The 12,642-nt window shown below is 36.9% G+C and overlaps 1 protein-coding gene across 2 annotated transcripts in view; it reads left to right on the top strand.

Annotated features, from left to right (window-relative positions):
* Positions 1 to 12,642, top strand: part of SATB2 (SATB homeobox 2) — a 187,900-nt gene that overhangs the window by 91,175 nt on the left and 84,083 nt on the right. The window lies entirely within an intron of this gene.

The following is a 12,642-nucleotide window of genomic DNA, read 5'->3' as shown; positions in this document are numbered from 1 at the left end:
TGTGGTATCAGGAAATCTTTGGTTAAAAATGGAGTTTTGATGTGTTTATTTGGTGACAGTTCCAGAGCAGTGGTTAAATCAAAGGGTCTCTGCTGCAGTAAAGCAGACTTGTGTTCAAATCTCTGTTCTCCCTTTGCTAGTGTGTGTTTGAGCAAATTATTTAACTTCACCAAGATTCAGTCTCCTCATCTGAAAATTGAAACAATAAAAGTATCTAAATCACTCACTAGCTGTGAGGACTAAATAGGTTAATACTGGCATAAAGAAACCTCTTAATAAATAATAGCTGTAATGCCATAATGCTATAATAATAATTAATTGTAGTAGTGGTAATAGTAGTAATATAGTAAATGTGGAATTGTATCTGGTCCTGAAAATACAGTCTCTTGTATGATAAATGGCATGCTATTTAGACCATCCAGGCCTTTAAATATGTCAGTGATATTTTTCCTTTACAAATAATGTCAGTGTTGGAAACATTCTGGTGTCCTCACCCAATTCAAATGCTATTCAGATTCAGATCCTACCAGCCCCTGAGGGGATTTGGGGAATTTTTGGGTAACATAATAGGTTGATGTTCGAAGGTCCTTCCACTCTATATTTTTGCATGATTATGACATCATCCATCATACCTTATTATAGGTATTCATAGCCTTGCTAACAGTTCACTGCCCCCATCTGAGGTTCAAATGACAATTTATGGTGGGTAGGTAAAAGTAAAAGATGAATTTATTTGTTTTACTACCTGCTGGTTTCCTCCAGAGAGATAGTATCGAAGTAATGCCTGTTGGTTGTTTGGTATTTGGGAGTTGTTTACCTGGTTACCTTTTGAGGAAACGAACAAATGTTTACATGTATTGGCAGCACAGTTCTGATTACAAAAGATTGAGAGCATTTTATTCTAAATATCCAATTTATAAGGAAAGTCAAGATGTTGAACTACCCAGGAGAATTAAAGTGCAGTGAAAATTTAATTAAGATCCATTTCTCTTCAATGTATTCTAAAATTCTTAGAAGCATTTAGATTCCAGTTTGGGCACTTGCTTTACAATATTATTAATATTAACTCTTATACAGGATAAGATGAATAACTCCTTCTCATTATAAGACATGATTGTGTAGTTCAGAAGGGTTTCTTTTCTCTAAGTGTTGTCTCCAAGTTTTTCTTTTAAAATAAAATTGTTGAAGTGTTTGAACATATCCTCTTTGGCTAAAAATCAAAAGAATCATGCAGCTTCAGGGTCATTTGTTAGATCCCATTTACTTGCTGTTAGAAGAGAAAAGGAAGAGAGAGTCCTCTTTTAATAGGCTGGAGTATAATTCCAGATTCAGAAACTCTCCACTCTAGTGTTTTCAGAATTGCCACTACAGAATCTGTGTGTGTGTGTGTGTGTGTGTCTGCTCACACACGCATACACACACACACACAGGAACACTTGTATCTTCTACTTTTTTCTTTCTTAGAGATTCAATTCTTTAAGCTATTTTTTTTTTCAAGATAGTAAATGCACAGTTAAATCTTAAGTGTCATAAAAGCAGACTGAGACCTTGATTTCGATCAGGAGGTCAAGGATCCACGCCTGAAGAGGCTGCCAGACACTGTGTACACATGCTCTTCAAAGAGATGGAGCTAGTCATTGCTGTTGAAAAGTGTGTGTGTGCATGTGTGTGTGTCAGTAGGAGGAGAAAAGGGAAGGTTAAGGTATGTGTGAAGTAAACACAAGCTGCCGTAAAACAGTTCAAGTGGTGTTGATTCATCAACCAAAGGAGTGGGAGGAAAAACAAAGAATTCGTGGCAGGTATAATGGTGTACAGAAAATAAACACCCAGAGAAGTATATTTTATTAACTTTCGGCCCTCAGAGAAAAGGAAGTGTCGGACCTATCCAGGCACATTTCATCTGAAAGAGGCTTTGTGCTATGAATAGATAGCACTGTGGGAGTTCCTATCTAGTAGAATCCACTTCTCATGGGAAAGAAATTATTTTGTTTGTAAAATTTCTGTTTGTGTCCATCCATTTCCAAAATAAGAGAGAAGTAATGAGTTTCAAATCTGGAAATGAGTAGTAGCAGAAGCAGAATTCTACCTTAGGGCTCTTCCTGAGAACCTGGAAGCCAGAGTTCCATGTCCTTCCTTGCCCCCCTACCCATCCCATTTCAATCCCCAAATTACCAATTTACATGTATCCTGCTGATACAATGTATAGAAGAAAATCTCATGCAAACTTACTAATGTCCCAAACTAAATGCAGCTACATTGTTAAATATGTTTCCTATTATCTGCTAATGTCTGTTTTAATAAAACAGTGGGAACTAAATGGTTGCTTCTTAATCAAAACCATGATTTCCTAACATAAGCTATGTGATTCTGTTACAAATTGCCACATATAGATCTCCTAGGTCAAAACTTTTTTCTCTTCTCATAGAAATAAATAAACAGTAAAATAATTATATACTCTGAAAGATCAAAGTAAATATGACTAAAACCTGGCAAAAATAAAGTCTACTGGGAGGATTAAAAAAAAGGATCAGATTGCAAATTCTATAGTTAATGCTTAAATAAATATGAGAAAAATGAACAATCAATAATTTGATATCATTAAAAACAGATGTAAAAAGTATATACAAATGGAATTGTCTGAATTTTGAAGTAAACATTTTAATGTGCATTTTTTGAATTTGTTGTTATTATAGCTAAACTATTTACACTTATTCTTTAAAATGTCCTAAGTTAGTTTGGCTTAGCATGTTAACTTTATTTTCCCTGGTGATCACAGCAAAGTACATTCTGTTTACCTTTTTTCTTTAATTTCAAAGACAATCATGGTTGACACAGACATATTTGAGTTAACATTAGTATTAATTCAGGATGGATGGGGAGAGAGAGTTGGCATACTTTGCTTTTAACATCCAGAACTATAAACCTGCTTCGCAGGAATTTTTGATATTGAATAAAATGAAGTGGGCAGATAGGGTAGTAGTTGGTTTAGACAGCATTTTTTATTACTGTTCATCTTGTACTGTAATTGCTTCTGGCCTAGATTTTACAGCGTAGAGCTCGTAAGCTCCCAAGTATAAGAAAAAAAAAAAAAGTACCTATTGTGTAAAAGCAGGGGAAAAAAAGACCAATATTAACAGTTGTTTAATGTGTAGGAGTTTTAATGTTGGACACAAGGATAATCCACAGGGACCTGGAAACGTTCATGCTGCTACAAAATTATTTTTAAGAATTCTTGGGATTATGTGGAATTTACCCCATCAATTTTTCTTTCATAAGTTCTGCACATTTTAATGAAACACTTATTTTTTTAACTTCTTTTCTATTAACTGTGTAGATGTAAACTTGCCTCATCATTTTTATGGAACTAAGTGGCAATTATATACGCAGTACCATCAGAAATTACACTTTATGGCAATCTACTTCTGCAGGGCATCTTCTAAGAATAAAAAAGTGCCTTAACAAAGAAGGACTCATATATTTTAAATGCTTCCTAATTAAAAATTAATAAGTTAAAATAATGTTATATCTAAAGTGTTTTTCATCTGACACCAAAAGCGAAATGAAGTGTCATCTTTGGTCAGGTCAATCTCAGCTATGTAATATGTCACAAGAATTAAGGGGTCATTGCAAGTTCACACAAATACTAGTGGATATTGTAAAATTATTTGTGTCATAAAATAATACCACTAGAATGAATGGACCTAACCAAACCCCACATTTTGGCCAGAAAACAAAATTATCCTCATCACTTTTCTTTTCTCAATCATTGCTCAAGAACCCCCTGTTAGTTGTCTTAATTTTATTTATTTGAACTTATTTTGCAAAATATTAAAAAGCTGGAAGAAATGAGAATTTTAAAAAAACCAGTGTTACTTTTCCAAGCCTCGTTTATTCTAGTAATCAGTATTTTATCTGACCCTGTCTGATCTAGTCTTGCAAGATCAAACGTCCAGGCCAGCAAGCAGACAGTAAACAAAGCCTGTGAAGGGTTTCAGTAAACACAAAGATTAGATGTTGAATGAAAATTAAACTCCTTGAACTAGTCCTCTGTACTAAAGTGGTTAAGTGGGTTGTGATTAAAAGAAATAAGTAATTATGATCATTATAGCTGAAATGATATAATGTTACCACATTTAAAGCACCTCTTGTACCCAAAAATGATTGTGTCATTTACAGAGCGGTGCCTCAGAGTTGAATAGAGAAATCAGTGTCCCCTGACCTGGTTCCATGAGGCAGCCCCTGCTTAGCCATGGTGGTATCGGTGGTCAGGACAATGCCTTTAATCAACTGCCGGTACTTCTCCCTCTGCTGTTGTTTAGCTCTGATGAGGTAAAAGCAACTTACTTTTGTCTGCCTAATTTTTCTGAGTCGTGAGAGAAATTTTCTTCCAGCTTTGGATCTAAATGAAGGTGTTCGGCAAGGAAGTTTGTCCCTCTGCCGGTATTGTATCTTGCTTAAAGTAATGCCAACATCAAATCCTTGGCTTTTATATAAACCCTTGAACTTATATAAATTTCATATAAGAGTTTATGGAAATAGAAACATCACTTCCACAACCAGCCGCTTTCCATCTTACTGGTTTTCCAACATTTGGAAGAGCCTTGTGCTTTTTTACTGTTACAGTTGGGGATGTGCATTCATCAGTCACTTTAGCCTGTTTGGTCCTCTGACTGGAAGCTTGTTGGTAGTGTCAGCAAGTAGAAGAATGGTCTGTGGGAAATGTCACGGACCCTAAGCTCAGGTATGGGCCAGTTCCTTGCTTGGATCTTAAGAAGCTCATTCTGGCTTCTTTGGCCTGAACTTTGTTTATTTGTAAATGGGCATAAATGTTAAAATGTAAAACAATCATTTGTCAGCAATGTGGATTGTAGATTAAAAGAAACAAACTTGCTATCTGCTTATATTTATACTATTTATGATGCCATTTTAAACAGATTTTTAAAAAGGATAGAAAGGGAAAAATTTTTTTTTCCTCACTTATCTATCCATCCATTCATCTATCTTACATACTTACTATTTGAAAGAAGTTTAAGACACAGTTCTTGGTTTCAAAAAGCCAGCATCTGCAAAGTTAGTTTGAGTGTCAACTTTATGTACCTGGAAGGATTCTAAGTGGGAAATACTACATAGTCCCTCTTTGCAAGATAATTACAGTCACAGTTACAGAACTCATTTTAATTAAATAAAGGTTTAGTCAGTGCTTCTACTACAGGCCATTTTCAGTGCTAAAAGCAGGGAGAAACATCCAGAAACACGTAAGATGTGGTTCCTGCCTCTAGTTGGGTTGCTGTCAGCCTAGCAGGGGAGGCAGCCCTCCATCTGGAGAAAATATAGCTTGTGTTATGGTAGCACAGAGAATGCTCCATAAGTTTTACCTGATAAGTGTTAGGTTGGAGTGGAGGGTAATTTGAAAAGCAGCCCATGAGTTATGCCTTAAGGACAGTAGAGTTTTGCAAGGAGAGAAAGAGAAGGAAGAACACTTCAGGCAATTGCCAAGTTCATTGGTATAGATGCAGAGGTGCAAAAGAGCATGAATGTTTAGAAACTGGGTGGTTGTCCACTATGTCTAGAATGACAGTACATTTATCACAACACTATCATGTGATGCCCAGAATGCCTAACATTTTAATTGGTGAAAAGGAAAAGATAGAGCATGGTTACCCGTGGGGTTGTTGATAGCATCAAACATTGGTAAATGAGCTAAGATTTTTGGGGGGATCTGCTGTGGGTAACATTTGTGTTAAAATGATGAAAGGTAAGATTGGTTCCTTACCCTGGGGAACTCTGGGAGTTTGGTTGAGGCATATGGAGAATCAGTAAAAATTTTTCAGCAAGGGAGTGATATGATGAAAGTGGTGGCTTAAAAAAGAAATTTCTTTAGAAGTCCACTAAAACTATGTGTGGGGGTGAGTGTGTATGGTAGGAGAGGAGGCAGGTGGGAGGTTAAGGGCTGTATGTGCACCTGGGAGGAAGTAGGCAAAATAGAATCTATTGCCGCCATATATACAAGTAAAGATAGGAAAGCGAGGCCTTGGCTTTTGGTGGCAGCACTGAGAAAGAGAGAAGTGACCAATGCCATAGGTGTGTGGGAGAGAGAAAAAGAAATCAAAGTAGAATTCAAGGTTTTGAGCTTAAGTGACTATGGTTTTGACAGAAATAGGACAATATAAATTGATCCGTTGCTTATACTTCATTGAGAGTTGGTGAACTAAGTAGAGATATCCATTGGGCTGTTCAAAATGTGGAACCAGCTGACCAATGGGACAGGACTAGAGAATAAATTTTGGAGCCAATGTTTTTGGCATGATAGTTAAAATCCACCAAAAGAGCATTCTCTAAAAAAGAGAATGAGAACAGGAGGGGATTAGAAGCTTTGAGGGGAAAGGAGCCATGGGTTAAGAAGATATGATTAGGAAGAAAGTGAGGTTTCATGGAAGCCAAGGCAAGATGGGTTACTAGTGGAGAAATGCTATCAAGGGTGCCAGGAGGAGGAGAAGGAGAAGAGATATTTGGAGGTTCTTAGCTTTGGCAAAAAGGGGACCATAATGACATTGGAGGGAGCTGTTTCTTCATAGTGTGACAACAAAGGGAACATATATGCATCTGAGAAGGGAAGGTGGCATGGAAATGAGGATAGCCGATACTGGCTTAGTCAGGAAAGGATATAAAAGCAGCTACCTAGAGCATTAGGATTAAGTTTAACACACACTCCCCACCCTGCCCCCAGTACTCAGGAGAAAGAGGATGGAGCCAATGGAGGCAAAGGCTCTGGAAAGGAGGAAGGGTGATAAGCAGGAGTTGACAAACGAGGAAAGGATGGGATCTGAGGCCCAGAAGATGCTTTGCCTTTGAAGGAAAGAGAAATAGCCATGTCTTCTTTAGAACCCAAAGGAAAGGAAAGAAGATGGACAAGGAGACAGGTTTTGGAGATGGAGGGAGATGTAAAGAATGAGGCATCTCATACCCTGGGGCGCTGTTGTGATTATCTAGCAGTACAAGAGAGAATGGCTAGGATGGGGATTGGTGAGGAGAATACCTGAAACAGATTCTGGGCCAACCATTTTTGGGCAACAGTGGGAGAATAGGGAGCTGAAGGAGGTGACATAGTCAGGGGTTTATAGTGGTTCAGGTCTCTTCAAGTCTTAGCTTTTTCTTACAGTGTGCTTTAGAGTTCTCAGAGTTTCAGATTTCCATTTGTCCTGCCCAGAAGCAAAATTAGAAACTCAAGAACAAAGATAGATCTTGTGGTGCCTGATGAAGACTCTACAGAGTTGTGAAATGAGTTTTTGTATGTAGACCACGAAGTGTCCACCTTATTAAAAATCTGGTATGATTGTGGTGACATCATCTTATTTTGGGAAGATCAGTGGGTTAGAAGTCAAGAGAATTCTCTTGCTTTCTTGATCAATTAAATAAAAATTATTTATTTTTCCTTGGATGATTTACAAACTTGAAAGACGAAAAGCACTTAAATTCACAAGGTGCTCAAAGCTAAGTACAAGTGCTATGTATGCTAGACATTGTTTAACTATTTACCTGACTGATGATAGGCCTTCATTTCACCGTTCGCAGGAATTTGAGATGATCTGATTTAGGAATCTTGAACTCCCAAGGGAATAGATGAATCTAGACTCATATAGAATATAAGTCAGGCTATGAGTTCTAATGTTGGGCCTTTCAAGCTGTCACCTTCCTAAGTTCCATGTTTTTTTTTTTTAAAGATTTTATTTATTTATTTGACAGAGACAAAGCGAGAGAGGGCACACAAGCAGAGGGAGTGGGAGAGGGAGAAGCAGGCTTCCTGCCGAGCAGGGGGCCCAATGTGGGGCTCGATCCCAGGACCCTGGGATCATGACCTGAGCCAAAGGCAGACGCTTAACAACTGAGCCCCAGGCGCCCCTAAGCTCCATGTTCTAAAATAATTTTGATTCACTTGTTTTTTTAAGATTTATTTATTTGAGAGAGTGTGTGCATTCAAGGGGGCAGGGGAGGGAGGAGCAGAAGGAGAGGGAGAATCTCAAGCAGACTCCCCGCTGAGTGCAGAGCCTGACACTGGGCTCCATCCCACAACCGTGAGATCATGACCTGAACTGAAACCAAGAGCCGGATGCTTAACCAGCTGAGCCACCTTGGCACCCCTTGACTTACTTTTAAATAATCCCCCTACAAGAATGAAAGTTTTTTGAAAGAACATCTTAGGGACACATCCATTTCATGCCCTCCTCAGACTCCTGTGAACATAGGACTTTGAACATTGTAGGGACTTATTTTAGTAAATAGTAATAGAATTGGATTTAATATATGAACTTATTTGAACATATGCATTTAAAACAGTTTTATTTTTGCACATATGATATTTTGACTAATCTTATTTGCTATCCAATATCTCAAATGAGAGAAAAAAGACAGTCTCTGCCTGTTTAATTCATATTACAAATGTCCTTAGCAAATTAGTAATGGGTTAAAATTATTCTTTTTTTCTATTAATTAATTTTCTAATAATTATTATTGAGCTAAAGATTTAGCAATAGTCAATTCCACTGAAAGAGACAGTAACACCTTTGTTAAGTAAAAATTAGGGACCATGTAGCCTACGAAAGCATCCGTTTGAGGTTTTTCCAGCTAGTTTATTGAATATTTTCCTTGAAATAATGGCCTGAAACATTTAAGTCCTGTAAAACCAGAGAGAAAGGCCAATGGAAAAGAATGAATTATGGGTTTTTTCTTTGATTAACTTTTCTTTAATAGGTTGAATTAAAGAATTAATACACATAGAATGCCACTGGCAAAGGTAGAATGCTCCTAAACAATAATGTTAAGTTTCTGAAATGCTATTTTTTTCTATTGTGCTGAACTCACCTCTGAAATTATAGCTTCAGATTAAAATAAGGGATAAAAATAAAGATATTATTAGATATAACTTGCTTTAACCTGTACAGAAAGTTACAGGAATGCTTGAAATGGTCCATGTTATCAAACTACGATAAAGCGTTGCTGGAAATCAAAAGGGACAGTAGTGTTCAGATGGGGAGGGTTGGGATTACAGGAAGGGTAAAGGTGGGTAACGCTCACTTTTTCCATGGAACATAATAGGTCCTATGAGCTTTTTTTGCCAAAGCACAGAGGTGTCCAGCTTCAAGTGCTTTATGGTAGATATATATGTTTTTGTGGATCTTATATGATGGAAAAAGGAAGTTGATAATAAGGGGAAAATACATCTAAGAAAACCAGTCATATGGTATTATCACAGTGCCGGCTGGTACACTTCGCTTATGGGGCTGGAAGCATTTTCCTTCCAAGCCTTGTTTTATTAGGAGTTAACAAGTTGGCTCTGAATATCTTGCTCTAGGCAGAGACTTTGCAAAAGCAAGTTCTCAACCCAGAGACAGATTCTCTTCCACAAATTTAGAGAAAAACAAATCTTTAACTTTCGTAGTCCTAAAAGACTTAGCTTTTTTTTTTTTTTTTTCCCGTTTGCCCTTCAGCCCTTTCAGACTCCTAATATTTTTCTTTAATTATATTTAGTGAGCTTTTCTGGTAATAGTTTTTTTTTTTCTTTTTTAATGGTGTGGGATTTATATTTGATATATATGGAATATTAGTTTTAGCTCTCAAATCATGTCTGTCTGTGTTAACAGAAAATGGATTTTGTACCTCTGTACACATTGACGTTGTACCTCAGTTATTGTCTAGGACAGAGTAAATCAGAAATCTTTTCAGTGATTGGGCATATTCGGTATTAACATATAGGATGCTGTTACGGTTTGTCGGGGAAGTTAGAGTTATGATTCTTTGAAAAAGAATTTAACTCAGTGAAAGAGTTTGGGTGGACAGTATGGTTGTTTAGTGATAATATGTAACCCAGTTCAGAGAGAAGAGTCAAGATAAATATCAGGTTGAAGCATATGAAATTGCCATTTTTGTAGATTAAAATTATGTATTGCCAGTTTCATATAGTTCAATCATATAGGAATTTATGGTTATTACCTTCTTATGTGAGTGTACATACCCCTTTTTATTTCTTGTTCTTTACATGTTTCAAAGAAACACTTCATATTTACAGAATTTATAAAGAGTTACCTCTCAAAGCTTTCAGTTGTGTGATTCCTGTCTTTAATCAGTCAGGTGGGAGTCCATGTTGATGACACTCATTTTGGAGCAAAGCTTTTTTGGCTGCAAGAAAAATAAAAGAAACGAGTGTGAATTTATATTATACATGACTAGAATAAATTGCTAATAATCAACAGAATTGGGATGAAAGGAACTATGTTTACCATCAAATAGAAATGCATTTTAAATTATAGGCAGGTGTTACAGGCCCATCTATGTGTAGAAAAGAGTTAAATTGTCTGAAGCAAATCAGAGTGGAGTATTTGTAACTAATACTACTCAGTACTGTATCTCCAGGGGCTGGCATCATTTCTGGCACATAATAGTTGATTAATAAATTCTTACCATAGGAATTAAAACGATAAACAAATGTGAATAATCCTGTTTTAGTGATTAGCTAATTCCATGGTTGAGGAATCAGTGATTTCTTCACTTTGTAGAACTGACCAGCTTTTTCAATCAATCACATCAGAAAGGTTTACAAGGCATATGGTGGAGGCATCCGGTTGTGCCCTCACCATTCAGACAACCCATCCTTCCTTCTCATGTCACTGATGGGTATACATGCCTCATGCATGTGTGCATGCACATAAAATAGAAAGCAGGAATTTTCTGTAGGAAAATGGATTAGTCCTGACTCAAATCCTAATATTAATAACAACCACATACCCCTAGTTGGGTTTTTTAGCATAATCAGTGGAACAAAGGCTTTAAGGTCCTAAAGATGTGGGTCTGAATGTGATTCTTCCTTTAATAGGTATGTGACATTATTTTCTCTGGGCTTCAGCTTCTTCAGTAAAGTGGTCATAATAATATCTCTGTCATACTACTGTGAGAGTTCAATGACAATGATATGTGCAGGGTTTAGCTCAGTGCCTCAACTACTGTATAGACAGTTGGGCTTCATGTTACCGGAAATGCCAGTGTGTTTTAGAAGAGGTATATGAGCAAGACAGTTATGAGAATTTCTGCACTTATAATACGCATTTTTCTCTAAAGAAATTCATTAAGAAATATTTGTGACATATGTAGGCCCTGAGAAATTAACTTTGAGTAATGCAGAGAAAGAGAAAAAAAACTAGTTTTTACTGGTCATGTGGTTTCGTTATTATGCTTATGAGGCTTCTGTGCCAGCAGCCCTAATCATTTTGAATATTCCTAAATATTTATCTGCATTTGGACAGCTATTTGACCTTGAACACATTATCTGACCTCTCTGGTATTAGATGGGATCATCGTCTTTAAAGTTGGGCTCCAAGTTTTTGGGCCTAAGGGTTGGGGAGCAAGGAACTTGGGATGGAGGTTTGAAAATCCAAGGCAGTGATATACTCAGGAATATCTTTCATCTATACTCCAAGGTTTGGGTACCAATTCAAAATTACCAATTTGATTGGCAACTTTCTACCAAGAGTGCCAGAGGCAAACCTGTGTCATGCCTTCATAGAATCACTTCCAGAGTACTTTTTGAGTTGAGGGAGTCATATAGTAATTCTGCCATCATCCCCATCCCACCCCTCCTTCCGCTTATATTCTTCTATCCAGGGTTTCCAGGAGATGTTCTAGGGAATACTAGAGTGTTATCCATTAGCACTCACTCATGCTAATCCGTTTACATTTGCATAAGCATCTTAATGGTTTTAGGAAAAATCCATAGGCCAGAAATTCCAGAAATTTCTCATTGCAAAGCTTTTTACCCAATTCATTGCTTTCCACAGCTTTCTAAGTATGGACAGACCCCCGGGGTTATTTCACAAAAACAACTGTGTTAAGGTTTGCATTAAAACACTAGGTTCGTGGTTCTGGAAATTTTATCAGTCTTTTAAGTGGTATTGCTAGATAAACCTGCAAGAGCAATACTACATCTACAGCGAGTGTCACTGTATAAACTACTATTACTCTTGTTGCAATGGGGAGTTTTGCAAAGAGAGATATCTTAGGAAAGTTTTAAATTCTCCCCGAAGAGTCAAGAAGCAGAAGCAGATATTCTGAGAAAGGGAATTGTTTCTGAAAATCCTAGCAGTAATACTCTTTAAGATACTATTAGGTAAGTAACCTGGAAGGTTGCTTTAAAACCAATTTACAGATAATCCTCCCTATTTTACAGGTAATCCCCAAATCACCCAGGAAGTTAGAACCCAGGCCCTAAACATCCCAGTTTGTTCTTTCCACCTATCCTATGCCATCTATTGTGATTGGCAGGCATCTGATGTGTGCCAATCAGACACTTCTCCTTTTGCTCTTAAATTCTCCTCAGCAAGTATATTTTGGGGCATTTAGTCATTGGAGTATATTTTGAGTATTGAAATTTTAGTAGGTTTACTTTACATAGCATCTACAGCAAATAGACATAATAAAAACAATGAAATCCAACTGAGAAAAGCACTGAACTAAAGAGGAAAAATTATGTTTTTGGTTTTTTTTTAAGTGTGGACATTTCAATGCCTACTCATTTCCCCTGGAAATAAAATAAGACATTAAACATTTGCTTTAAAAAAAAAAACGTAGGATATTTTCCTTCTTTCTTTTGGTTGA

Source organism: Mirounga angustirostris, unplaced genomic scaffold (genome assembly GCF_029215605.1).
Source record: "Mirounga angustirostris isolate CCGP_5_RB_7025 unplaced genomic scaffold, mMirAng1.0.hap1 SCAF_3, whole genome shotgun sequence".
NCBI lineage: Eukaryota > Metazoa > Chordata > Mammalia > Carnivora > Phocidae > Mirounga > Mirounga angustirostris.
The sequence above is the reverse complement of the archived record's forward strand: the minus strand, read 5'-3'. Positions and strand labels throughout refer to the sequence as shown.